Genomic DNA, 27,549 nt, shown 5'->3' with positions numbered 1-27,549 from the left:
ATGACGTGTTCAGTTGATGATCAGTTCAGTTACTTAGTTCAGTTGGTAAGTCTATTTGTCAAAACACCGGAATTAAGTTTTCAACATTGTATATTGTCGAAGCCTGAGGGTACCCAATATCACCGAATGTTCAAGTACTTCCAACTAAAAACATCAATTAATATTACTTGTCCTGGCATAAGCATAGAATGCACATCATAAAGCAGCACTGAAAAATGCCACGGTTGAGTATAATGATGGTAATCCACAACCCACCATCACCATACCAAGAGAAAATAAGTTCCAAAACAAACGGTTACAACACCAACTCCTACAACAACAGCAAGAGAAATGCACCAATGAGGAAATGTAACCACATAGGTCCTTTGATCCACCTCCTAACAAACGGCATAGCTGTAGAAGGATTGACATTAGAGAATCTAAACACAAAATTTCCATTAAAATTGCAAGAGTTTGTAAAGAACAGAAGAAATTTTCTCATATGGTATGATACACACAATCCCAAATTAACAATAAATCCAATCACATATAAAAAAAATTAATACACCAATCAATATAGTTAAAACAAATGAGTCAATGCAGAAAAATCAATAATTCAAATCAAATTATGTGTCTTGACCCAGAACATACTAACCAATCATACGAAATTATATAACATCATTCATACCGTGGTTGAAACCATAAAAAGCTCATGCCGTGCCTCCAATGGCTGATCCTATCTAATGCAACAAGTAAAAAAGATAAAAGATCACAAGTCCGATTAAAAAATAGAGTGCAGTAGGAAAAAGATACAAAAATGGCGATCCACACCATGGAAAAACTGTCTTTGATGAGTGGTGAAACAGTCCACTCACTGGTATCATGTGGAATTCAGAGTTGGGATTTTAGTTTTGAGGATAATTTGTTGGGTAATCAAAAGGGTTTTTGGTGACTTACCATCTCTTTCGATAGGGGGCCATTACAATGTTGACACCTTAAGCCATGGAGATCTCCTTGCGATTTAGAACTTGGCTTCCCCATCCTAATCACAATTCACTTGAAATTACCAAAACGAAAAGTACACAACCTGGTTATAGAAGAAGAGTTGCAGTTAGGGTTTCAACAGGCAAATGGCCACTATTTATTGGGCTTTACAAATACTTGGACAAACACCAATTTTTTAATCATTCATAATTAAATATTTTTTTTGCAATATTAATAAAAGATTTGGATAGAAAGTTACTGGAAACAATTAAGTTAATTGGCTGTGAAATCCTCGGACGCAAAAATCCTCGGTGATTTGTGTTTTCAATACACATGTCCAATTCACACATATCCTAACTATACGTGTTTTAAAAGATATGTGTACTCAAAATTGAAAATACGAAAAGTTAATTATCATAAGTCACTATAAAAAAAATTTCTATAAAAACCGTCGCTAATCAAATTCGTTAGAAATCCAAACTCCAACCGACAATATATCTAATTTCTATCGTTATCCATTTTATCCTACAAAGAATAAATAAGATGTATTTTACTTAATCGGTATCAATTACTCATTAATTAAAAAAATTAATATACGAACTCCTTATATAGTGCCCAAATTCAGTACATGTATAGCCCATGCATTTATTTCATTGTTAAATATTTTATTTAAATTTTAAAATGATTTTAGTGAAGCAAGATTTATTTAAATTGCATTATTTTAATGTTTGGGTGATGCACGTTAACATGTTTTCCAAGTTTCACGTTTCAGGCGATTACTCGAGGCGGGATCGATGAAAAGACCGGAGACGATTTTGGAAATTTAAAATGTGGTATTTTACTTTAAGTTGAGGTTTGGGCATTTTAACTAATTTATTAAGTTTCTAGTATTTTAAAGCCTAATTTATTTGTTTTGTGATTTAAGAGTTTGAAACTTTTAAAATTAGCATTTTGTGTATTCTATTTTAATTAAGGGATTTAATGTAGAACCCGTAAAGTTGATTACGTATAAGCCATACATAATTCTAGTATTTAAATTAAAATGATTTTTATTGCATGAGTATTTAAATTGTTTTCTTTAAAGTTAATTATTTTATGCAGTAGTTTGATTGTTATCTTTTCAGTTAATTAAGTAAGGCCGGACTGGAGTTGGAGTTTTGAGATAAAATTTAATATTAAGAAAACATTCCCAGAATTTATTTTAGCTAACTAGTAAATTAATTTAAGGTAAAAGAATGTTTAAGGAATTATTTAAGTAACTTGAGGTAAGTAGGAAATAAGTTTATTTAGGTTCCATAATTAATGTGTTAATTCACTAAATTATTTAAAGGATAGATAAGACTCTAAAGATTTAAAATACACTAACTAAACAATATTTCCCCTCCACTTATTAGCCTAATTTCGGCCACCCCATAGGTGTCATAACATTTCTTTGACAACTCCCCACCTTTGACACTTTCCTTGTTATTTCCTAGTATGATAACCCTTTCACTTTTAATCACCATTAATTATTAATCAATCATTATCCTTACCTTGTTCTTAGCCTTGAAGAATCGGTCTTGCACCTCCCTTATCCCTCCAACGATCTCTTGAATATCAAACCACTTTCTCATCCAACAAATTCAAAGAGAGCAAGACTTGGTCATGCCATTTGAATCCCTTTTATATTGCAACTCCCCTTTCTCCTAACCATTTCCCCCTCTCCATTGCAACGAAAATCTGAGAGCATATTTCAGAAAAAAATCGTGAGAAAGCCATAGAAAAACAAGAGAGAAATCGAGGGAAAACAAGAAAAAGAAGATCACTCCGTCTCCTCCACGCCCCGTCGTCATATTCGTTCGTTTTCTTTTCAAAACGAAACCAAGACATGTTTATATTTTTATTGAATCTTCAATCAAGTCATATTATTATTTTAAAACATCGTATGCACACAAATTTGAAGGGGAAAACCGAAATACATGACAAAATATTTTCGAAACCAAGGTGCAGATTTTCGGTTTTCCCTTGTGCTCTCACGTTTTCAGTTGTTTCTGTTGTTGCAGGGTATGGCTCGATCCTAGGCTCTCAAGTATGCATCTTGACATGTATTAGGACATGTTAGGACCATATTGGCCCAGTCTTTCAGCCCCATACTCGCCGGAAACTCAGTATTGACAGCAAATCATCCTTAGTGCCATATTGTACTTCGATTTTTGTTGCTTGCTGTCAAGGGAGAGTTTCTGACCTTCGCTACCCTAGGGGCCTATAGCCATGGGTAGAACACCTCCCTATCATGTCTAAGACGTGACCAAGTCTCCTTTTTGAGGCTTGGTCCATGGTGGAATCGGTTTTCAAATGAAAGAAACAAGAACAGCCCCCCTTCGGCCCCCCTCATTTTTACAGCAAGTGTAGTTCGATTTTTGTGGTGTAGTGTGAATCTTGGTTGGCCTCTGGCCCATAGCCATGGTTCATACCATACCTCTTGATGTCTAGATCGTGCAATGGTCAATCAAATGGCCACTGGAATGGTCCATGACATCAAGAACTATAGCAACCTTCCACGCGCAGGTTTGGTGTTCGGGAGGGACGTGTGGTTTGATTTCTGGAGTGGTTCGAATTGTGTCTGGCCTAGGGCCCTTAGCCATGGTTCAAATAATTCCCTAGGATGTTGGGAAGAGGCTCTGGTCGGTGGTTTAAGCCCCAATGGCCAATAGTCTCGCAAACAAAGCAATGTAAGCACAAGTGCGGTTGCTGGAATTTCTTGACAGTAACTTTCTGCTTCAATTCAGAGGCTCGTTTGAGTTCTTGTTTGGCTTTTAGCCTATGGCCTTGGACTGGACAGTACCTCATCAAGTTAGGAAGGTCATGTTTTTGGCCGTTTGTGATTCGGATCAGTTTAGAGGTCGTACGAGAATTTACGGTGCGATGTGCCAAATTGACTCTCGAAAGAGCATTTCATGTTTTGGCCTCCATTCACCAAAATTTCGACTTGTACCATTTTAAGAGCATTATTTCATCATTTTAAGTGCATTTTTATCATGACTAAATGATGGTTCGGTGTTGGTTCGGGCTGGCACGGAGTCATGATTAAATACGAAATCGTTGGGCGTAATTGTCTCGTTTTTGGATTCAATTACAAACTTTGGTCAAGAAAATCATTTGCATATTTTTCATGTTAAATTTAGGCCGCATCAAGCCTGAGAAATATCCAACCCATGTGGTAAAATTATTACATGATATTTAATTATATTACGTGCATAAAAATATAAAAGATCCATTTTTGAGATTTATGCGATATTGCTCGTGGCCACTTCACTATCATGAGGTTATTGTATCACCCGGTGGTCACTTACCGGTTCAATTCAGTTCAGTTCAGTTCCACCTAGTATATTGTGGCATTAGTCTGATCAGACGATTATTACATTACCCGGTGGTCACTTACCGGTGCAGTTCAGTTCATGGGGCCACTTGCGTAGAACATAATCTCAACAGAAAAATTATTACATGTTATTTTATGTCAGGGCTCGATTGAGCAAACATTTCACTTACAAATTTCAGTTCAGTTATGCACGTATTATAATTACTCTTGACATGATATTTGCACGTTATGCCAGTCTCATGATATTTTTACGTTGCATGAAATTTTACTATATTTACTTGTTATTTACGATATATGCATGCTGAGTCTTTAGACTCACTAGACTTGATTGTTGTAGGCACTGACGAGGTCGGGATCGAGGACGGGGACCAGTGAGCTAGCTCGAGTCGGCAGTAGTGGGAGCCGAGGACCTCACTTTTCAGCATTTATTATTTTTATTGCTCAAACATTTTAATCTATCGTTGGATAAATTTTTACTATTATTTCGCAAACATTAATTTCTTCCGCTGCCATTTTGAACATTAAACTTTTATTTATCACTTTATCTTATGAATGAGACATTTTATTTTTTTTTAAAAAGGAAAATTTTAAATTTTTCCGCAAATTTTCAAATAAGAATTTAGAGGCCTTTACAGCTGGTATCAGAGCAATGATTCTGTAAAGGGTTGTACTACTACTGACCTCGAGAAGCTCACGAAGTCACGCCTTCGTTCTGTAAGTTTTACATTTACGCGTTTTATTTAAAGCATGAATTATTCTAACAGCATGCACTCATGAAACATTTCATGTTCAGATTTTATTATTCAGTATTTACTTAAATTTAAAGAAATTACGGAATTATGCATGTTGGTTATGTTTGGGTTATGTGTGGAACATTATGCCCCCTAGATGCATTCTTGAGCGCACTAGGAATGATGAGCCTCGCCAAGAGAACGGGGAGGAGCAGAGGCAGAATAGAGATTTACCACCTCCACCTCCACCGGAAATAAATGCCCATATGCTAGCTGGGATGACTCAGTTCTTCGCACAGTTTGCGGGGAACAATGCTGTGGCGACCAGGCCGACAAGGCCCGAGGCTGTGTATGAGAGATTCATGAAGATGCGTCCGAAGGAGTTTTCAGGGACGACGGACCCCATGATCGCCAAGGGCTGGATCAAGTCCCTCGAGGTTATCTTCGAGTTCATGGAGCTTGGAGATGCAGACAGAGTTCGATGTGCCACCTATTTATTCGGAGGAGATGCCCGGTTATGGTGGGAAGGAGCGTCGGTAGCCCTAAACTTGGCTACGCTGAGCTGGACACGCTTCACAGAGGTATTTTACTCCAAATATTTTACTGATGAAGTGCGTTCTAGATTGAACAGGGAGTTCATGACCCTGGGGCAGGGAGATTTGACTGTTACGGAGTTCATCCGTAAGTTTGAGAGGGGTTGCCATTTCGTGCCCCTAATTGAGAATGATGCCGGTGCCAAGCTGCGGCACTTTTTGGATGGACTACGGCCGATCTTGCGCCGTGATGTTAGGGTGGCTGGCCCTACTATTTATGATGTTGCCGTCTGAAGAGCTCTAGCTGCAGAGCAGGACCAACGTGACATTGAGATGGATCTACAGGGTAAGCGACCGATGCCAGTACCACACCGCCCTCCTCCTCCTCAGCAGCAGCATCAGAACAAGAGGCATTTTCACGGCCAACCCAAGAACAGAGGTCAGCAGCAGAAGCAGCGGGGACGCCTAGCCCCGAGGACTTTTGAGCATCCAGTCTATCCCAAGTGCTCACGCCGCCATCCTGGAGCATGCATGTTTGGCTCAGGGAAGTGTTACAAATGTGGTAGCCTAGACCACTTACTGCCGCAGTGCCCTCAGAGGAATTTGCCTAACCAAGGCAGAGTTTTTGCTCTCCATGCTACGGAGACGAACCTAGAAACCATGCTGATGACAGGTATCTTACAGCTTTAAGTTTATATTTGAATTTCAATGTTTTGGGAATCGGGATTAAGATTTTGAACTTAGAATTTGCGATAGGATTGCATGCTCTACTCAGTATTATTGTGGGAATTTAAGCTAGAAGAACTTTGACCTTTGCATGTCTATAAGTTAGTTCTTGTGATTATTGAGTTCAGCTTAGTATTCCAACCTTTCAGGGAGAATATTTATATCTGGTTCCGCTACGAAGGCCTTGATAGAATCAGGGACCAGTCACTCATTTATTTCGGAGGTCTTTGCTAATTTCCTCAAGGTCAAGACCGTTGGGCTAGATGTAGCCTATTCAGTAGTATTGCCTTCTGGTGAGGAGATGGCAGCTACCAATGTGATCCGAGACATAGATCTTGAGCTCCATGGCAACCTCGTTTATGCGGATCTGATCGTGTTGTCGATGCCAAAGTTTGACATCATTCTAGGGATGGATTGGCTATTGCGGAACAGAGTTTTGATCGAATTTCAGCGAAGATCTGTTCTAGTCCGACCGCCTGGGATGATGCAGTTCTTATTTGAGCCAGACAGGTACTTTCCATTACCGCGTATTATTCCTTATGTCAAGGCTAGGAAGCTCATGCATAGAGGGTGTCGGGAGTTTTTAGCAACTTTTATATATGTCCCCGAGGCACCAGTCAGCCAGCCACAGATGTTCCGATTGTTAGATACTTCTTAGACGTTTTTCCTGAGGACGTCTTTGGTATGCCACCCGAGAGAGAGGTGGAGTTCTCTATTGAGCTTATGCCAGGTACGGCTCCGATATCCAAAGCGCGGTACTGACTAGCACCGAAATAAATGGAAGAACTTAAGAAGCAGATTCAGGAACTTCTGGATAAGGAGTTCATTTGCCCGAGTTTTTCACCATGGGGCGCGCCAGTCTTATTTGTGAAAAAGAAGGATGGCTCTTTGAGACTTTGTATTGACTACCGGGAGTTGAACATGGTTACAGTGAAGAACAAGTACCCACTTCCGCGGATTGAGGATCTATTTGATCAGTTGCAAGGAGCTTCGGTATTCTCCAAGATTGATCTACGTTCTGGTTATCACCAGTTGAGGGTGAGAGATGCTAATGTTTCCAAGACTTCTTTCAGGACCCGTTATGGCCACTATGAGTTCCTTGTGATGCTGTTCGGTCCGACGAATGCGCCAGCGATCTTCATGGACCTCATGAATCGCGTATTTCAGCCGTATCTTGACCAGTTTGTGATAGTATTCATAGACGACATTCTTGTCTAATCCAAGAATCAAGAGGATCACAGCAGACATCTGACCACAGTTTTGCAGACCTTGCAGAAGCATAAGTTATTCGCAAAGTTCAGTAAGTGAGAATTCTGGTTAGAGAATGTGGCATTCTTAGGTCATATTGTTTCCAGAAGCGGTATTGAGGTAGACCCAGCGAAGGTTGCAGCAGTCAGAGATTGGGTTGTGACACAGAATGCATCAGAGATCCGCAATTTTCTTGGGCTAGCAGGATATTATCGGAAGTTCATTAACGGATTCTCCTCTATTGCCGTTCCATTCACATCATTGACCAAGAAGAATGTGAAATTTGTGTGGAGCGATGAATATCAGAAGAGCTTCGATACTTTGAAGCAAGCTCTTAACTCAGCACCAGTATTGGCAACACCGTCAAGGCCCGGTGAGTTTGTTCTGTATACCGATGCTTCGAAGCTCAGTCTTGGCTCAGTATTGATGCAGCATGGGAAAGTGATATCATATGCTTCTAGACAGTTGAAAACTCATGATAAGAACTACCCTACCCATGATCTAGAGTTGGCAGTCGTGGTGTTTACCTTGAAGATTTGGAGGCATTATTTTTATGGAGAGAAATGCCAGATCTTTACCGACCACAAGAGCCTCAAGTATTTCTTTACTCAGAAGGAGCTGAACATGCGTCAGAGGCGTTGGTTGGAACTAGTGAAGGGTTACGACTGTGAGAGATGCTGATGTTTCCAAGACTGCTTTCAGGACCCGTTATGGCCACTATGAGTTCCTTGTGATGTTGTTCGGTCCGACGAATGCGCCAACGATCTTCATGGACCTCATGAATCGCGTATTTCAGCCGTATCTTGACAAGTTTGTGATAGTATTCATAGACGACATTCTCGTCTACTCCAAGAATCAAGAGGATCATAGCAGACATTTGACCACAGTGTTGCAGACCTTGCAGAAGCATAAGTTATTCGCAAAGTTAAGTAAGTGCGAATTCTGGTTAGAGAAGGTGGCATTCTTAGGTCATATTGTTTCCAGCAGCGGTATTGAGGTAGACCAAGCGAAGATTGCAGCAGTCAGAGATTGGGTTGTGCCGCAGAATGCATCAGAGATCCGCAGTTTTCTTGGGCTAGCAGGATATTATCGGAAGTTCATTAAGGGATTCTCCTCTATTGTCGTTCCACTCACATCATTGACCAAGAAGAATGTGAAATTTGTGTGGAGCGATGAATATCAGAAGAGCTTCGATACTTTGAAGCAAGCTCATAACTCAGCACCAGTATTGGCAACGCCGTCAGGGCCCGGTGAGTTTGTTCTGTATACCGATGCTTCGAAGCTCGGTCTTGGCGCAGTATTGATGCAGCGTGGGAAAGTGATAGCATATGCTTCTAGACAGTTGAAAAATCATGAGAAGAACTACCCTACCCATGATCTAGAGTTGACAGCCATGGTGTTTGCCTTGAAGATTTGGAGGCATTATTTATATGGAGAGAATTGCCAGATCTTTACCGACCACAAGAGCCTCAAGTATTTCTTTACGCAGAAAGAGCTGAACATGCGTCAGAGGCGTTGGTTGGAGCTAGTGAAGGATTAAGACTGTGACATTAGCTACCACCCGAGTAAAGCTAATGTAGTTGATGACGCTTTGAGCAAGAAAGTCGCAGTGATGTCCCATTTAGTGGTTTCGAGACCTCTTCAGTCTGAGATGCAGAGGTTTGAGCTAGAGACTTATCCTCGAGGTAGAGTTCCCCGTCTATCTATCTTGACTATTCAGTCTTCCCTTCTGAACCATATTCACAGTGGGAAGTTAGCAGATGAGCAGATGGCCAAGTGGAAGCAGAGAGACGAGGCCAAGGGCAGTGTGTTGTATTCAGTCAGAGACGGTATTGTGAGATACCGAGACATGATGTGAGTTCCTAGCAGTGATACTCTTCGAGCAGATATATTATCAGAGGCCCACATGTCGCCGTACTCTATTCACCCTGGGAGTACGAAGATGTACAAAGATCTGCAGCTATTGTATTGGTGGCCAGGAATGAAGAAGTATATCAGACGGTTTGTATCCGAGTGTCTGACGTGCCAGTTAGTGAAGGCAGAGCATCAGAGACCAGAAGATTTGCTCAAGCCTCTTCCCATTCCCGAGTGGAAGTGGGAGAATGTTACCATGGACTTTGTGACCGGATTGCCGAAGTCAGTCAGAGGATCAAATGCTATCTGGGTGATTGTAGATCGTCTTACCAAATCAGCGCACTTCTTGCCCATTAAGACGACTTTCACCATGATTCAGTATGCAGATTTGTACATCCGGGAGATAGTCCGACTTCATGGTATTCCAGTTTCTATCGTATATGACAGAGATCCCAGATTTACTTCCTCATTTTGGAAGAGTTTGCATTCGACTATGGGTACGAAGTTGTTGTTTAGCACAGCTTTCCACCCTCAGATAGATGGGCAGTCATAACGAGTTATTCAGATCTTAGAGGATCTTCTCCGTGCTTGTAGGATTGACTTTTCAGGGAGTTGGAGTCAAAGCTACCATTGGTAGAGTTCACCTATAACAACAACTTTCAGTCGTCTATAGTTATGGCTCCGTATGAAGCACTGTATGGCCGTAAGTGCAGATCTCCTATTCATTGGGATGATGTAGGAGAGAGATCAGAGAGGGTCCGGAGATTATTCAGCAGACAGCCGATGTAGTAGTCAAGATCCGTGATAGGATGAGGACTGTTCAGAGTCGACAGAAGAGTTATGCGACCATGTCTTTGTGAAAGTAGCACCTATGAAGGGTGTCATGCGGTTCGGAAAGAAATGAAAGCTCAGTACGAGATTCATTGGACCATTTGAGATCCTTGACAGAGTTGGGACGCTAGCTTATCGTGTGGCTCTTCCGCAAAATCTGGCCGGAGTACACAATGTGTTCCACGTCTCGATGTTGAGGAAGTATATGGAAAATCCTTCGCATGTCTTGAACTTTGAGCCGTTGCAGCTTACTCCGAACCTGTCTTGTGAGCAGAGACCAGTGCAGATCTTAGAGAGACAGGAGAAGAAGCTTCGGAACAAGCTGGTTAAGCGAGTCAAAGTCAAATGGCTTAATCATTCTGTGACGTTTCAAAAATTTGAGGTCTACATGAACCACATGTGTGCAATTCATTAAATTCCTTATGTATTTTTATTAAATGGTTTTAATGCATGTTTATTTCATTAATTTGTGTTTTAATTCATTATTTATTTATTTGCATCATTTTAAATTAACTATGCTTATGCGATGCACGTTAAAATGTTTTCTTGAGTTTCATGATTCAGGCGAATATTCGATGCGGGATCGCGAGGAAAAGACCGGTGACGATTTTGGCAATTTTAACGTGGTATTTTATTTTTAAGTTGAGGTTGGGGTATTTTAACTAACTTATTAAGTTGTTGTATTTTAAAGCCAAATTTATCTATCTAGTGATTTAAAAGTTTGAACTTTTAAAGTTAGCATTTTGTGTGTGTTATTTTAATTAAGGAATTTAATTAAGGGTGTGTAGTGAATTACTATTTTATTGACTTGTTAAGGGAGTTAGCATTTTAAATAGCTTGATTAATTATTTAATTAAGCAAATATTTCCCCTAATTACTCACTCACACACGTTACACACACTCACACACACTTACACATTTTTACACACACCAAAACACACACATTCAGATTTTATATTTTAAAAAAGAAAATCCTAGGGTTCTAAGAACCAAGAGCAGCCGCCCCACTCTCTGAAAAGTTCTAGCAACTTTCATTAATTTTATCACAAGATTTTAGCCCCACGTTCGTCCCAGATCGACCCTCACGCCATCTCCGCTTCGGTATCGTCGTTACGGTATTTTAAATATCAAAAGGCACGTATATTCTGTTCTTTCTGCATCGATCTTGTCATATTATGTGTTGTGTTATTTTTATGCGTAAAAATTCATGGGTGACATTCGTCGTTTGAGCGGAAAATAGTTTGAATGCGTTTTGAAATACTTTTTAGATCTGAAATCTCGTAGCTCACTGTTCTGTTGAACACTGCGATTTTTCCGTCAGGATTTTGAGAAAACTTTCAGATAGAAAATTGTAGAACTTTTCGATGCCTTCGATTTGATATAAAATTTGAGATTTTTGGATGAAATTTGAGTGAGTTATGGCACTTTTCGTGGGACTGCTCAAACTGCGACTTTTACGAAAATTGTGTTCTTGAAGTTTCTATGTTGCAGGCTTTGTTGGGGATCGACGGGTGATCGTTGCTGCGTCTAGGTATGATTATTATGATGTTGGGATGTTAATTGATACGTCGTTTAGTGTCGATAGGCACTCGAATGCATTAGAAGTCGTAGGGAACGAATTGGTGTCAATTGATACGTTTTGAATGGTATGTGTCGTAGGGGAACATCGTCGCTTTGGGAATTTGTACGAATATGGTTTGATGTTATGGCATGCTAGGATGAGTCTTGGGGTGTCAATTCGTGGTCCGTGCAATCGAGTCTAGACTGTTAAGCAAAACCTGTTTAGAATTTCCGAAGCTTTACTTGTCCCGCAGGTACACGGACCCATGGACGGACCTTGGCACGGGTTCCGTGCCTTTGTTCCTTCCGGAGTGCATTTTTCCAAAGTCTACACGGACCCCCACACAAACCCTGAAACGGGGTCCGTGTCCACCCTTCCTTTCGAGCCTCCTCACCCGAGTCTACACGGACCCCTACACGGAGGTAGGCACGGGGTCCGTGTCCTTCTATTTTGGGAAAAACTTTATAGTATGCTTTGATGTTTGATGTCATGGTTTAGTACAATGATTTACAAAGTCGAGTCATGGGAATTCTAGAACGTCCTAAGGAATTGAATGAACTCGTACGTGAACATGATTACCTACGTCTAAGTTATGCAAGTTACGTATGTGAGTTCATGTTAGTATGTGCAGCAACGGCCCCGATCGAAGTCCAACGAATCCCTCAATGCCAAGTAAGTATGTATGACGTGCAAGAAAAAATTTTAAGTTTTTGGGGTATGCTAAATGTCTTGTGACCAAATTATGAATGGGTTTGGAAGTCGGTGAACGTGGCCGAGGACCTCTCCACCCCGTTAAATTATGAACGGGGACCAACCAGCCCGTTAAATTATGAACGGAGATCTCATGTATGTGGCAGTGGATACGTCCCTGTCAGCCCAATACTGTGGTTTGTCTGATCATGCGGTTATTATGTATGGGTCACTTTCTTTGAAACATCCTCTACGCAAAATGATGAAGTTATGTATGTTCAAGTATGCAGTATGTTTATGAAAGTTTATGTTGATGGAACGTCTAAGTATGTATGTACGTATGTTCAAGTTTTTAATACGCAAGTCAAGTTTTAATTATGTATGTCCTATTTTAAAGTTGCATGTGATTTTATTATGTACAACTCGTTACTACCAGTTTATACGTGTTGAGTTTTTAAACTAACTAGACTTGATCGATGCAGGTGAGTGTGTGGTTGAGGAGACAGGAGGTGGCGACCTAGGGGCAGGCTTGGACTGAGCGGGAGGCTAAACCCGAGGACCGCCATGTTTAAGTTTTTTGCAAAAGTTAAATTACTCTGATTTCATATTTTGATGGAAATACTTTGAGCAAACTTTTTGTGAGCAATTTTATTGTGGTTATTTTGGACAACCATGTCTTATGGGGGAATTGGTTGAGATATTTTATGGCAAACTTTGAATGTTATTTTATGTTTAAGAAAAATTTTAAATTTTTCCCCAAATTTTGAGTATGAAAAGTACGGTATGTTACAGTTGGTATCAGAGCGGTGTTCTTGTAAAGGGTTATGCCTACTGCCAGTTACAAGGAGCTCACGAAGTCACACCTCAAGTCTGTAAGTTTTAAAGTTTTAAATTATTTTATGTAGTAAGCATCAAGTCATGATTTCAGCATGTGCATGTTTTTAATGCTATCAGTTGTATGTTTGTATGACATACGTTGAGAGTGCATATTTATCAGTTGTTGTGGTTTGAGTTTGGATCTTTAAAGTTTTTATGCATATTACGACATGAAAAGCGAAACTATATGATTTTCATGCATGTTGGTTTTGTGGTATTGGACATGATTAAGAATTTGACTTTTGGGTGCTACGAAATATTGATAACGATTTGAGCATATTGATTTTTGGTTAATAAGCACTGACGTTCTACTCTTTGAGTCATAAGTTAGTATGAAAATTCTGAATGCTTTCGGGAAGGAGATATATTTTTTTTAATACTGATGATGATTCGAGGTTACTAGTTGAGTTAAGTTTTGAAAATTTCGTTTAAGGGTTAATGATCCGAAATCTTGTGACGACCTTTAGGAGTATAAAAAAAAATTATGTATAATTTGGGATTTTTAGTATTGATGGAAATGTAAGATTAGTTATAAGGATTGAATGCCATGCATTGAGAATTTTAAGGATCTAATAGTAATAACCATAATTGAGGACTTATGAGTAATTGTGGAATTTTCGAGATTGAGGAAAAATTCGATAATTTTCGAGGAAATTAAGTATTAATTTTGTAATTTTTAAGAAATTTGGGGACTAGGTTATCAGTATGTGGGATCGAACGGTTTAAAAGATCGAAATTTTCGATGATATAGGCTCGAAGAGATATTTAGAACCTCGAAACATTTGGGTTATAAGATTATAATGAATGGTAATCAGGGACATGGTTGGATGGATCAACCTTAGGCTTGAAAAGTTAAACATATGTGAATTAATGATGTGACAAATTAATAATTCAAAGTAATGACGATTTATGGTAAAGTTGATCGGTTAGTTAAGTTATAAAACTAGACATTGAATTAGAAAATTTTTGGGAAATTAATTTTGATGTGTCGTAAGTTTCAATCCTGATCTTAACAGTTAGGACTATACCTTTGCTAGAATTTAAGTTTTCTAGAAAGTTGGGTATGTTGATGGTTAGGTTAATAGATATGCGCTTGTAAGAATTGAGGTAGATATCTTGTCTTGATAAAATTTTGTAAGTTATTAAGAAACTCGGGAACAAGTGAATATGTGTGTTGGAATTATGTTATCCAAAACTATTTGGGTTGAGTAAGGTTGAATTTCAAATTTATGGGATGTTTGTTCATACGAAATTTTTGGGTGAAATAAAAACAAAAGGGAATTAGTGGTGTTCAACATAAGTTATCAATGAATGAATATTAAGATTTTTATTGAGTAAGAAATCTAAAAGCTTGATATGGGGATTCTGAATTCTATGGATTATAAGTGGAGTTGATATATTAGAGTTAGTCCATCATTAACAAAGGAAACTTATTAAGTTTTATACACTAGAATTAATTGAGTATTGAGGATACATCTAAGTGGAACATTCGTTCCAATGAGGAAGGTCCAAGTGTCTTAAGCCTCAACTATATTGTAATCGTGAAGAAAATATTTTAAGCATGTGATTGATGCTAGAAAGGTTTTATTATTTAAGTAGAAGATCAACATTGTGTATGTTGAGTTTTATGGATTTTTGTTACTCGAAATTAAAGGTTGGCAAAAATTTTATATTTGGGAAGTACTTGTAGATAGCTAAGTTACGTAAGTTTGGTGTCGTAAGGAAAGATCCGATTCAAGGATTGTAGGCCAATATTATTATGGGGTTAAGATAAGGTTTAACTTTTTAGTGTATTGCTGAGGATAGAAGTTGATCAGTAACCTTTGGTGCTAAGAGTTCTTAAGTTGAACTGCATAAATGCTAATGTAATAAGTCGTGGACATTACATGTATAGTATAAAGAAGGTAAGATACGATAAGTTTGAACCTCCATTTCTAATATTGGGAACGACAAGAAAAGTCAGAATTCGAGGTCGTAGTAAAGTAAACTAAGTTACCATAAGTCGTTTTAAGTTGTATTTCGCCAACGAGGTTTTTGGTAGTCAATTTAATTAGGATTGAAGAGACGTAAGGACAACATAAGGCTTAATTTATCATAGTAGCGCAGCGGTAGCGTGGATTGTTGGGATACTAGAATTAAGAATCTAATTTTTGGATTATCAAGGATAAGCGAATTTCGGGGACGAAATTCAAATTAAGGGGGATAGATTGTGACGTTTCAAAAATTTGAGGTCTACATGAACCACATGTGTGCAATTCATTAAATTCCTTATGTATTTTTATTAAATGGTTTTAATGCATGTTTATTTCATTAATTTGTGTTTTAATTCATTATTTATTTATTTGCATCATTTTAAATTAACTATGCGTATGCGATGCACGTTAAAATGTTTTCTTGAGTTTCATGATTCAGGCGAATATTCGATGCGGGATCGCGAGGAAAAAACCGGTGATGATTTTGGCAATTTTAACGTGGTATTTTATTTTTAAGTTGAGGTTGGGGTATTTTAACTAACTTATTAAGTTGTTAGTATTTTAAAGCCAAATTTATCTATCTAGTGATTTAAAAGTTTGCACTTTTAAAGTTAGCATTTTGTGTGTGTTATTTTAATTAAGGGATTTAATTAAGGGTGTGTAGTGAATTACTATTTTATTGACTTGTTAAGGGAGTTAGCATTTTAAATAGCTTGATTAATTATTTAATTAAGCAAATTGTTCCCCTAATTACTCACTCACACACGTTACACACACTCACACACACATGTTTTTACACACACCAAAACACACACATTCAGATTTATATTTTAAAAAGAGAAAATCCTAGGGTTCTAAGAACCAAGAGCAGCCGCCCCACTCTCTGAAAAGTTCCAGCAACTTTCATAAATTTTATTACAAGATTTTAGCGCCACGTTCGTTCCGGATCGACTCTCACGCCATCTCCGCTTCGATATCGTCGTTACGGTATTTTAAATATCAAAAGGCACGTATATTCTGTTCTTTCTGCATCGATCTTGTCATATTATGTGTTGTGTTATTTTTATGCGTAAAAATTCATGGGTGACATTCGTCGTTTGAGCGGAAAATAGTTTGAATGCGTTTTGAAATACTTTTTAGATCTGAAATCTCGTAACTCACTGTTCTGTTGAAAACTGCGATTTTTCCGTCAGGATTTTGAGAAAACTTTCAACCAGAAAATTGTAGAACTTTTCGATGCCTTCGATTTGATATAAAATTCTAGATTTTTGGAAAAAAGTTGAGTGAGTTATGGCACTTTTTGTGGGACTGCTCAAACTGCGACTTTAACGAAAATTGTGTTCTTGAAGTTTCTATGTTGCAGGCTTTGTTGGGGATCGACGGGTGATCGTTGCTGCATCTAGGTATGATTATTATGATGTTGGGATGTTAATTGATACGTCGTTTAGTGTCGATAGGCACTCGAATGCATTAGAAGTCGTAGGGAACGAATTGGTGTCAATTGCTACGTTTTGAATGGTATGTGTCGTAGGGGAACATCGTCGCTTTGGGAATTTGTACGAATATGGTTTGATGTTATGGCATGCTAGGATGAGTCTTGGGGTGTCGATTCGTGGTCTGTGCAATTGAGTCTAGATTTTTAAGCAAAACCTGTTTAGAATTTCCGAAGCTTTACTTGTCCCGCAGGTACACGGACCCATGGACGGACCTTGGCACGGGGTCCGTGCCTTTGTTCCTTCCATAGTGCATTTTTCCAGAGTCTACACGAACCCCCACACGAACCCTGACACGGGGTCCGTGTCCACCCTTCCTTTCGAGCCTCCTCACCCGAGTCTACACGGACACCTACACGGAGGTAGGCACGGGGTCCGTGTCCTTCTATTTTGGGAAAAACTTTATAGTATGCTTTGAGTTTGATGTCATGGTTTAGTACAATGATTTACAAAGTCGAGTCATGGGAATTCTAGAACGTCCTAAGGAATTGAATGAACTCGTACGTGAGCATGATTACCTACGTCTAAGTTATGCAAGTTACGTATGTGAGTTCATGTTAGTATGTGCAGCAACAGCCCCGATCGAAGTCCAACGAATCCCTCAACGCCAAGTAAGTATGTATGACGTGCAAGAAAATATTTTAAGTTTTTGGGGTATGCTAAATGTCTTGTGACCAAATTATGAATGGGTTTGGAAGTCGGTGAACGTGGCCGATGACCTCTCCACCCCGTTAAATTATGAACGGGTTAGATCATGGTTGGAAATCGTTAAATTATGAACGGGGACCAACCAGCCCGTTAAATTATGAACGGGGATCTCATGTATGTGGCAGTGGACACGTCCCTGTCAGCCCAATACTGTGGTTTGTCTGATCAGGCGGTTATTATGTATGGGTCACTTTATTTGAAACATCATCTACGCAAAATGATGAAGTTATGTATGTTCAAGTATGCAGTATGTTTATGAAAGTTTATGTTGATGGCACGTCTAAGTATGTATGTACGTATGTTCAAGTTTTTAATACGCAAGTCAAGTTTTAAGTATGTATGTCCTATTTTAAAGTTGCATGTGATTTTATTATGTACTACTCGTTACTACCAGTTTATACGTGTTGAGTCTTTAGACTCACTAGACTTGATCGATGCAGGTGAGTATGTGGTTGAGGAGACAGGAGGTGGCGACCTAGGGGCAGGCTTGGACTGAGCGGGAGGCTAAACCCGAGGACCGCCATGTTTAAGTTTTAGGCAAAAGTTAAATTACTCTGATTTCATATTTTGATGGAAATACTTTGAGCAAACCTTTTGTGAGCAATTTTATTGTGGTTATTTTGAACAACCATGTCCTATGGGGGACTTGGTTGAGATATTTTATGTCAAACTTTGAATGTTATTTTATGTTTAAGAAAATTTTTAAATTTTTCCGCAAATTTTGAGTATGAAAAGTACGGTACGTTACACATTCAAAGGAGGAAGCTACGTGGGAGTCTGAGCCAGAGATGAGGAGTCGGTACCCCGAGTTATTCGGTGAGTTTTAATTTCGAGGACGAAATTTCTTTTAAAGGGGGAAGGGTTGTAGAACCCGTAAAGTTGATTACGTATAAGCCATGTGTAATGCCCAGAGCAATGATTGACAGGTACGAATTCATAGATATGTTGTGAAGATTGTACATAACCATAAGAAATAAGAAATGATATCTATTGAGATTAGATTGACCGATATCGAGAATGTTGGATTATTTATATTTCGGTGAGACCCGAAGGACCGAACCAGGATCGGATCGTCCGATGCGTTCGGATCGTCCGTTCGGCGTTCGGAGCGTCCGAGCCAGGTGGCTGGACACATGGATGGCATGCAGAGTTCGGATCGACCGATCGTAGTTCGGATCATCCGAGACAGTTGGCTAGAGACGTGGAAGACATGCAGGATTCGGAACGTCCGAAGTGAGTTCGGAGCGTCCAAAGTGTGTCAGATCGGAGCGTCCGAAGTGGATCGGATCTTCCGATCATTGTCTATAAATAGAGGCGCGAGATTTCATTTGATTAGTAAGTGTTAAAGAAACATTTCCTAGAAAGTGTTAGACATTCTATTGCAGATTCATCTTCACGACTGTAACAGCAATTCTACGACGAAAGGTATAATACATGTTTTGTTTTGGGGAATCACGACTCAAATGAGATCACATTTGAGTTTCCCAACCAAAACCACATACGAATTTTATTGTTTATATCTTGATATAGGTATTATTATTATAGAATTGTTTATAGATCTTGTATGCAAATCTCGCTATGCTTTGTTTACAGATCATGTTACATTGCATTAGATGTTTATTAGAACTTGTATTCCATTCTTATTATGCTTTGTTTACAGATCATGTTACATTGCATTAGATGATTATGCTTGTTTACAGATTTTGTATTCATGCATTAAGATAGGACAGTCTGGAGATCAGGCAGACTTCTAGATGTTCGGTTCTATCCCAGCTTAGGGGAAGATCACCGCCCCTTTGTAGACGTGGATACAGATCAGGCCGAAGTCTAGGAATAAGACGTACCGTCACCCCGATTGGGAGGGTAGGTGATAGATCGTCTTATTCACACCGGGATCCCTAGAGTTTTAGTCGAGTCGCATCTAGACATGATTAGGCTCGCATTTCATGATTTTATATGAATGACATTCATATCAGCATGTTTCATGTTTTATAGTATTTATATGCATGTTCACATGTTTATACTGGGATGTGTTCTCACCGGTTTTCCGGCTGTTGTTATGTCTGTATGTGTGCATAACAACAGGTGGGGCAGGATTTGGGTCGAGACAGAGATGATCGTGTTAGCGTGGAGATCTCGGGCCTAGCAGACGGACCAGTAGTTGTCTTTTGTTATGTACTGTATTTTATTACTGGTTAGTTGAGGACATACGGAACAGGACATAGATTTTATGTTTGTATGTTGTAAATTAAATAAAGAACTTGTGCTTGTCTAGTTACATTTTGATTTAAATATAAAAGCGAAAAATTGACCCACATTTTAGAATAAAAATCCATTTAATCCCAAGAAAAAGATTTAGAGCCCGGGTCCCCACACCATGCATAATTATAGTATTTAAATTAAAATGATTTTTATTGCATGAGTATTTAAATTGTTTTCTTTAAAGTTAATTATTTTATGGAGTAGTTTGATTGTTATCTTTTCATTTAATTAAGTGAGGTCGGACTGGAGTTGGAGTTTTGAGATAAAATTTAATATTAAGAAAACATTCTCAGAATTTATTTTAGCTAACTAGTAAATTAATTTAAGGTAAAAGAATGTTTAAAGAATTATTTAAGTAACTTGAGGTAAGTAGGAAATAAGTTTATTTAGGTTCCATAATTAATGTGTTAATTCACTAAATTATTTAAAGGATATAAAAGACTCTAAAAATTTAAAATACACTAACTAAGCAATATTTCCTCTCCACTTGTTAGCCTAATTTCGGCCACCCCATAGGTGTCATAAAATTTCTTTGACAACTCACCACCTTTGACCCTTTCCTTGTTATTTCCTAGTATGATAACCCTTTCACTTTTAATCACCATTAATTATTAATCAATCATTATCCTTACCTTGTTCTTAGCCTTGAAGAATCGGTCATTGCACCTCCCTTATCCCTCCAACGATCTCTTGAATATCAAACCACTTTCTCATCCAACAAATTCAAAGAGAGCAAGACTTGGTCATGCCATTTGAATCCCTTTTATATTGCAACTCCCCTTCATTCTCCTAACCATTTCCCCCTCTCCCTTGCACCGAAAATTTGAGAGCATTTTTCAGAAAAAAATCGTGAGAAAGCCATCTTTTCAAAACGAAACCAAGGCATGTTTATATTTTTATTGACTCTTCAATCAAGTCATATTATTATTTTAAAACATCGCATGTACACAAATTTGAAGGGAAAACGAAATACATGACAAAATATTTTCGAAACCAAGGTGCAGATTTTCGGTTTTCCCTTGTGCTCTCACGTTTTCGGTTGTTTCTGTTGCTGCAGTGTATGGCTCGATCCTAGGCTCTCAAGGCTGCATCTAGACATGTATTAGGACATGTTATGACCATATTGGTCCGTTCATTCAGCCCCATACCCGCAGGAAACTCAGTATTGACAGCAACTCGTCATTAGTGCCATATTGTGCTTCGATTTTTGTTGCTTGCTGTCAAGGGAGAGTTTCTTACCTTGGCTGCCCTAGAGGCCCATAGCCATGGTTAGAACACCTCCCTATCATGTCTAAGACGTGACCAAGTCACCCTTTTGAGGATTGGTCAATAGTGGAATCGGTTTTCAAATGAATGAAACAAGAACAGCCCCCCTTCGGCCCCCTTCATTTTTACAGCAAGTGTAGTTCGATTTTTGTGGTGTGGTGTGAATCTTGGTTGGCCATAGCCACGGTTCATACCATACATCTTTATGTCTAGATTGTGCCATGGTCAATCAAATGACCACTGGAAAGGTCCATGACAGCAAGAACCATAGCAACCTCCCACGCGCTGGTTTGGTGTTCGGGAGGGACGTGTGGTTTGATTTCTGGAGTGGTTCGAATTGTGGCTGGCCTAGAGCCCTTAGCCATGGTTCAAATAATTCCTTAGGGTGTTGGGAAGAGTCTATGGTCGGTGGTTGAAGCCCCAATGGTCAATAGTCTCACAAACAAAGCAATGTAAGCACAAGTGCGGTTGCTGGAATTTCTGGACAGCAACTTGCTGCTTCGGTTCAGAGGCTTGTTTGAGTTCTTGGTTGGATTTTAGCCTATGGACTTGGACTGGACAGTACCGCATCGAGTTAGAAAGGTCATGTTTTTGGCCGTTCGTGATTCGGATCAGTTTAGAGGTCGTACGAGAATTTACGGTGCGATGTGCCAAATTGATTCTCGAAAGAGCGTTTCATGTTTTGGCCTCCATTCACGAAAATTTCGACTTTTACCATTTTAGGAGCATTATTTCATCATTTTAAGTGCATTTTAATCATGAATAATTGATGGTTCGGTGTTGGTTCGGGTTGGCACGGAGTCATGATTAAATACGAAATCATTGGGCGTAATTGTCTCGTTTTTGGATTCAATTACAAAGTTTGGTCAAGAAAATCATTTGCATATTTTTCATGTTAAATTTAGGTCGCAGCGAGCCTGGAAAAGATACAACCCATGTGGTAAAATTATTACAGGATATTTAATTACGCCATTTAATTATATTATGTGCATAAAAATATAAAAGATTCATTTTTAAGACTTATGCGATATTGCTCGTGGCCACTTCACTATCATGAGGTTATTGTATCACCCGATGGTCACTTACCGGTTCAGTTCAGTTCATTTCCACCCAGTATACTGTGTCATTAGTCTGATCAGACGATTATTACATTACCCAGTGGTCACTTACCGGTGCAGTTCAGTTCAGTTCAGTTCATGGAGCCACTTGCGTAGAACATAATCTCCACGGAAAAATTATTACATGTTATTTTATGTCAGGGCTCGATTGAGAAAACATTTCACTTATGAATTTCAGTTCAGTTATGCACGTATTATAATTACTCATGACATGATATTTGCACGTTATGCCAGTCTCATGATATTTTTACGTTGCATGAAATTTTACTATATTTACTTGTTATTTACGATATATGCATGCTGAGTCTTTAGACTCACTAGACTTGATTGTTGTAGGTACTGACAAGGTCGGGATCGAGGGCGAGGACCAGTGAGCCAGCTCGAGTTGGCAGTAGAGGGACCCGAGGACCTCACTTTTCAGCATTTATTATTTTTATTGCTCAAATATTTTTATCTATCGTTGGATAAATTTTTAACTGTTATTTCGCAAACATTAATTTCTTCCGCTGCCATTTTGAACATTTAACTTTTATTTATCAGTTTATCTTGTGAATGAGACATTTTATTTTTTTTAAAAAGGAAAATTTTAAATTTTTCCGAAAATTTTCAAATACGAATTTAGAGGCCTTTACATTTAATTAGAGGTTAGTAGGAAGATAATACTTTAATTATTTTGTTAAGGAGGTAATTAAGCAAAATTCTCCCTTGTTTCCTACCCAAACACACGCACACGCACACACTCACACACACAAACACACACTAGATATCGTAAAACACATACACATTCAGATTTTAAATTTTCTAAAGAGCAAAACCTAGGGTTCCTTGCTAGAGAGCAGCCGCCCCTTCCATTCGATTTTTCCAGCAAGTTTCGGTTGTTTTATTGCAAGAAACTAGTGCCATGCATGTTCGTCCCGGACCAACCTCGCATCTTCTCTCGCTTCGTTATTGTCGTTTCGGTTACATTAAAGATTCAAAGGCACATATATTCTGTTATTTCTGCATCGATCTCGTCATATTATGTGTTGTGTTATTTTTATGCGTAAAAATTCATGTATGACGTTCGTTTTTTGAGCGAAAAATGGTTTGGATCAGTTTTGAAATAAGTTTTAGATATGAAAACTCGTTTTTACTGTCTTTTTAAATACTGCGATATTTCGGTCGTGATTCTGAGAAAACTTTCAACACAAAAATTGTAAAACTTTTCGATACCTTCGATTTGACAGTTAATTTAAAATATATAGATATAAATTGAGTGAGTTGTGACGTTTTTCGTAGGACTGCTCAAACTGCTTTTTTCAGAAAATTATATATTGATGTGTTCTTGAAGTTTTATTGTTGCAGGCTTCGTTGAGAATTGACGGGTGATCGCTGCTTCGTCTAGGTATGATTAGTATGATGTTGGGTTGGTATTTTGTATGCCGGTTACTGTCGATAGGCACTTGAATTCATTAGAAGTCGTCGGAAACGATTGGTGTCAAATTCCGTGTTTATGAGATTATATTGTGTTAGGATGGGCGTCGTGATTTCGGGGTGTTTGCACAGGTTTTATCAATGTGGTATAACTTTAGGATCGGTCTCGATGTGTAGGTTCATAGTCCGCACGATCAATTTTATAATGTTAAGCAATACATGTATTAAATTTTCGTGGATTTCAAACTTGCGCAGGTACACGGACCCGTACACGGGGTCCGTGCCTTTGTTTCCTTCAGAGTGTCAAATTTTTGCCCCTACACGGACCCTTAGACGGACCCTAGCACGGGTTCCGTGTCCCCACTTCTTTCCGAGTATTCTTTCTTGCGCACCTACATGGATCTGGAGCCGGACCTGGGCACATGGACCGTGTCCCTTCTACTTCCCGGGTAGTTCCTTTGCGCACCTACACGGACCCATACACGGACCCAGGCACGGGGTCCATGTACTTCATGTTTTGGGGAAAATAGATTGCTTGCTTTGGAGTTTCATATCTGGGTATAGTACGATGATTTTAATGAGGTCAAGCCACGAGTGTTTTAGAATGTCTTTAAGTTATTTAATGAATTCGGGGTGAGCACGAATACCTACGTCTAATTTATGCAAGTTAAGTATTTAAATTCTTGTTAGTATGTGCAGCAGCAGCCCTAAGCGAGATCCAACGAATCTCTCAACGCCAAGTTAAGTATGTTCGACGTGCAAAGAAAACATTTTAAAGTTTTGAAGTATGCTAAATGTCTTGTGACCAATTTATGTAAGTGGTTGAAAAGCGTTAAATCATGAATGGGGACCAACCCACCCCGTTAAATTATGAAGGGGTTTAGATCAGGATTAGGAATGCGTTAAATCATGAACAAGGACCAATCTGCCCGTTAAAGCATGAATGGGGATCTCATGTATGTGGCAGTGGATTCTTCCTTGTCAGCCCAGTAGTGTGGTTTAGTCTGATCATGCGATTATGTTATGGGTCACTTGCTTTGAAACATGCCTCTACGTAAAATGATGAAGTTATGTATGTTCAAGTATGTTCAAGTATGCAAGCATGTTTAAGAAAAGTTTATGTTGACAACACGTCTAAGTATGTATGTAAGTATGTTCAGGTTTTGATATGCAAGTTCAGGTTTTAAGTATGTATGTTCTATTTTCAAGTTGCATGTGATTTTATTATGTAGTACTTGTTACTTCCAGTTTATACGTGTTGAGTCTTTAGACTCACTAGACTTGATCCATGCAGGTGAGGATGTTTATGAGGAGGCTGGAGGTGGGGACCAAGGAGCAGGCTTGGACTGAGCGGGAGGCTAAACCTGAGGACCGCCATGTTTTAAAATTTATGAAAAACATTCAATACTTTTGTCAAACTTTAAAATTCAAATCTTTTGTTGCAACAACTAATGAGACGTATAGTTTATTCATTTATTGAATTTTGAATGTTCACGTTTTATTTAAGAAAAATTTTAATTTTTCCGCAAATTTTGAATAGTAAAAGTACGGTACGTTACACCTTAGTTCTCATTCAACAACATAAGTAGACAGATTTAATAATTTTAATTTTGACAATTAATTGAACATTTAAATTATATAATATTTTAATAACAAACATGTATATATATTATCTAATTTCTAAATAACATACAATAAAAACAAATTAAACTATGTATAAATCTACAAAAAACTTATAATCTGACCGTAGAAGACGCCGGAGCACTGTGCACGCGCAAAAAAATCAGCTGGAAAACGACCTATACGAAAAGCTAACAAATTTCATGATCTTAACCCAAACTAAAAAATTTACCAAGAATTGAAGCTAAAAAACTTGCCCCAACTCGAAACTAAAAATCGTCTTAAGAGAGAAAAATTTATCACAGAAGGAAAAGGTTACGGAGAAAAAGGGAGGGAGGAATGGGAAGACAACTTGCGACGGTTTTAAGCAAAATCGTCGGTAATAGCGACGGTTTTAAAAATGTCGCCAATCTAGAGACGGTTCATAAAACCGTCGCCGATGTAGATCAGCGCAAATTGTTTGTAAATTTACCATTCCCACTTTTAACAAAATCAGCTAAAAACAAAACCACACCAAAACCAAGGAACGAAACCTTCTAATCATTACCAAGACAAAAACTGTTTACGGAAGTTTGGTTTTGGCCTCCCGAAACATGGTCCTTCAGCCATCATCCAATCCCTACTCTGTCCGGACAATGCGGGTGTGTTGTCCCTAGCTAGTGTGCACCCGTCACAATTGTTGTTAGGAGTTGGGATCGTGGCAACAAAATGTGTTCGGCCTTTCTAACTAACTTATGGAAAGCAAGTTTAAAACTTACCAACTTTCTGGGATAACTTAATCATGATCTAAATAAGAGTTTTCAAAGTCATGATCTAAATAACTTAATCATATGGAAAGCAAGTTTAAAACTTACCAACTTTCTGGGATTGTGAAACAACTAAAAATCTAAATTTCAAGTAAACTGACATAATTTAAAATATGGAAACATCAAATTAACATGGCTTTCAAAATATAGAACTGAATTCTGTTTAAAACTTGATTAAAATATAATTAAAAGCCTATAAAAAAGTTATATTTAAAGCATAGAAATGAAAATTGAATGTTAAGTTTAACAAAACATTTAAAAATCATTTTTCAACACCCAACAAAATGAAAGGTAGAAATTCTCGAGGATAACTCAAGGTACAAAATGTGAATGGTAAGGGCTTGGTTCAAAGGCACATCAAATAATTCCTTCGAATTCCCTAGTATTCTTGCCACATACTCCAATATGTGAGATTTGAGAACTTGGTTCAAAGGCAGCAGCAAGAAACATTGATTGGAGCCATAGAGTGGTAAGGGCTTTTCGAAACTCAAAGGTGAAAGATATAATTTTTTGTGAGAAGGCAGAGATTCTAGGGATGGGTATATAGTGCTCAAAACTGAATGAACCCAATTCATTTTCCTACTAAACCGAACCAACAATGTCTTATTTATTTTTTGTTAAAATCAATCAAACAGAAACCTATTTAAAATTGGTAATTTCAGTCAGTAACAAACTTAACCCATTTTTCAGGAAAAAATTAAGAAATAGATAATCAGGAACTAAATTATTGGTTTTGCTAGAGCTTAATAATACTTATTCAAAGCACACACTGCAGCTTTCTACATAGCTTCATTTTAGGAAAAAATATGCTAGAACCCTGAATAATGGACTTTAAATAGTATTCAAAACACTAGTTACATACACCGACTATCTGTATCATCACAGTACACGACATAGAATTAGAAAAACAAGGAAAACAAATCAATTTCTTCTCAACACACAGAAAACTGCAAAATCAAAGAAGTCAAGACCCCAAAAAATCAATCTCAGGCAAAAGAATTGGTAACTACAATAAAAAAAATCAATGGAATGTAAAAAAACAATTAACAAATCAAGAACACAAAAAATTCCCTGATTACAATTTTATGGTAGCTGACACTAGGATTTGGAAAGAGGAATCCCAAAGGAGGATGAGTACTTGAGAAAAAAAGAAAACATTAACATAGGGGACTCAATTTGAAGAGTTCTGTTAGAGTAAAATAATTGGAAAGCAGCCTAACCTTTCGTAAGTGTTGATTTCTTACCCGCCGTCTTTCGAGGCGCCTGCAGACGGATAAAAGAAGAGGATTCTGACGATGCTACGGCCGAGGCTATCGAGGCCAGATTCCAGTGCTGCTGTGGTAAAGTGAATCGATGTGAGATTGGGCGAAGCTAGGGCAACTGGTCGAATGCCAGAAATCTCAAATTTGAAAGGAAGTCCCGAGTCTGAGACCTAATTAAACAAAACTCTCCTAGCTAAAAAAATATCCGATTTGGTCAATTTTTACTGCATCAGAGGTGCAATCCTACAAAAAGTTGT

At 38.4% G+C, this 27,549-nt stretch overlaps 1 long non-coding RNA gene across 3 annotated transcripts; it reads right to left on the bottom strand.

The window, feature by feature from the left end:
* Positions 1 to 118: 118 nt before the first annotated feature.
* LOC140821520 (uncharacterized) lies at positions 119 to 27,549 on the bottom strand. Of its 3 annotated transcripts, XR_012115777.1 has the most exons (4): positions 27,251 to 27,549; positions 937 to 1,066; positions 668 to 719; positions 119 to 393 (listed from the first exon to the last, which is right to left on the bottom strand). It is a non-coding gene; the product is annotated as an uncharacterized lncRNA (long non-coding RNA). The 3 variants fall into 3 exon arrangements; XR_012115776.1 differs by having other exon boundaries at positions 119 to 719; XR_012115778.1 differs by having other exon boundaries at positions 119 to 719; positions 27,275 to 27,548.

This window comes from Primulina eburnea, unplaced genomic scaffold, assembly GCF_022965805.1.
Source record: "Primulina eburnea isolate SZY01 unplaced genomic scaffold, ASM2296580v1 ctg618_ERROPOS3241678, whole genome shotgun sequence".
NCBI lineage: Eukaryota > Viridiplantae > Streptophyta > Magnoliopsida > Lamiales > Gesneriaceae > Primulina > Primulina eburnea.
The sequence above is the reverse complement of the archived record's forward strand: the minus strand, read 5'-3'. Positions and strand labels throughout refer to the sequence as shown.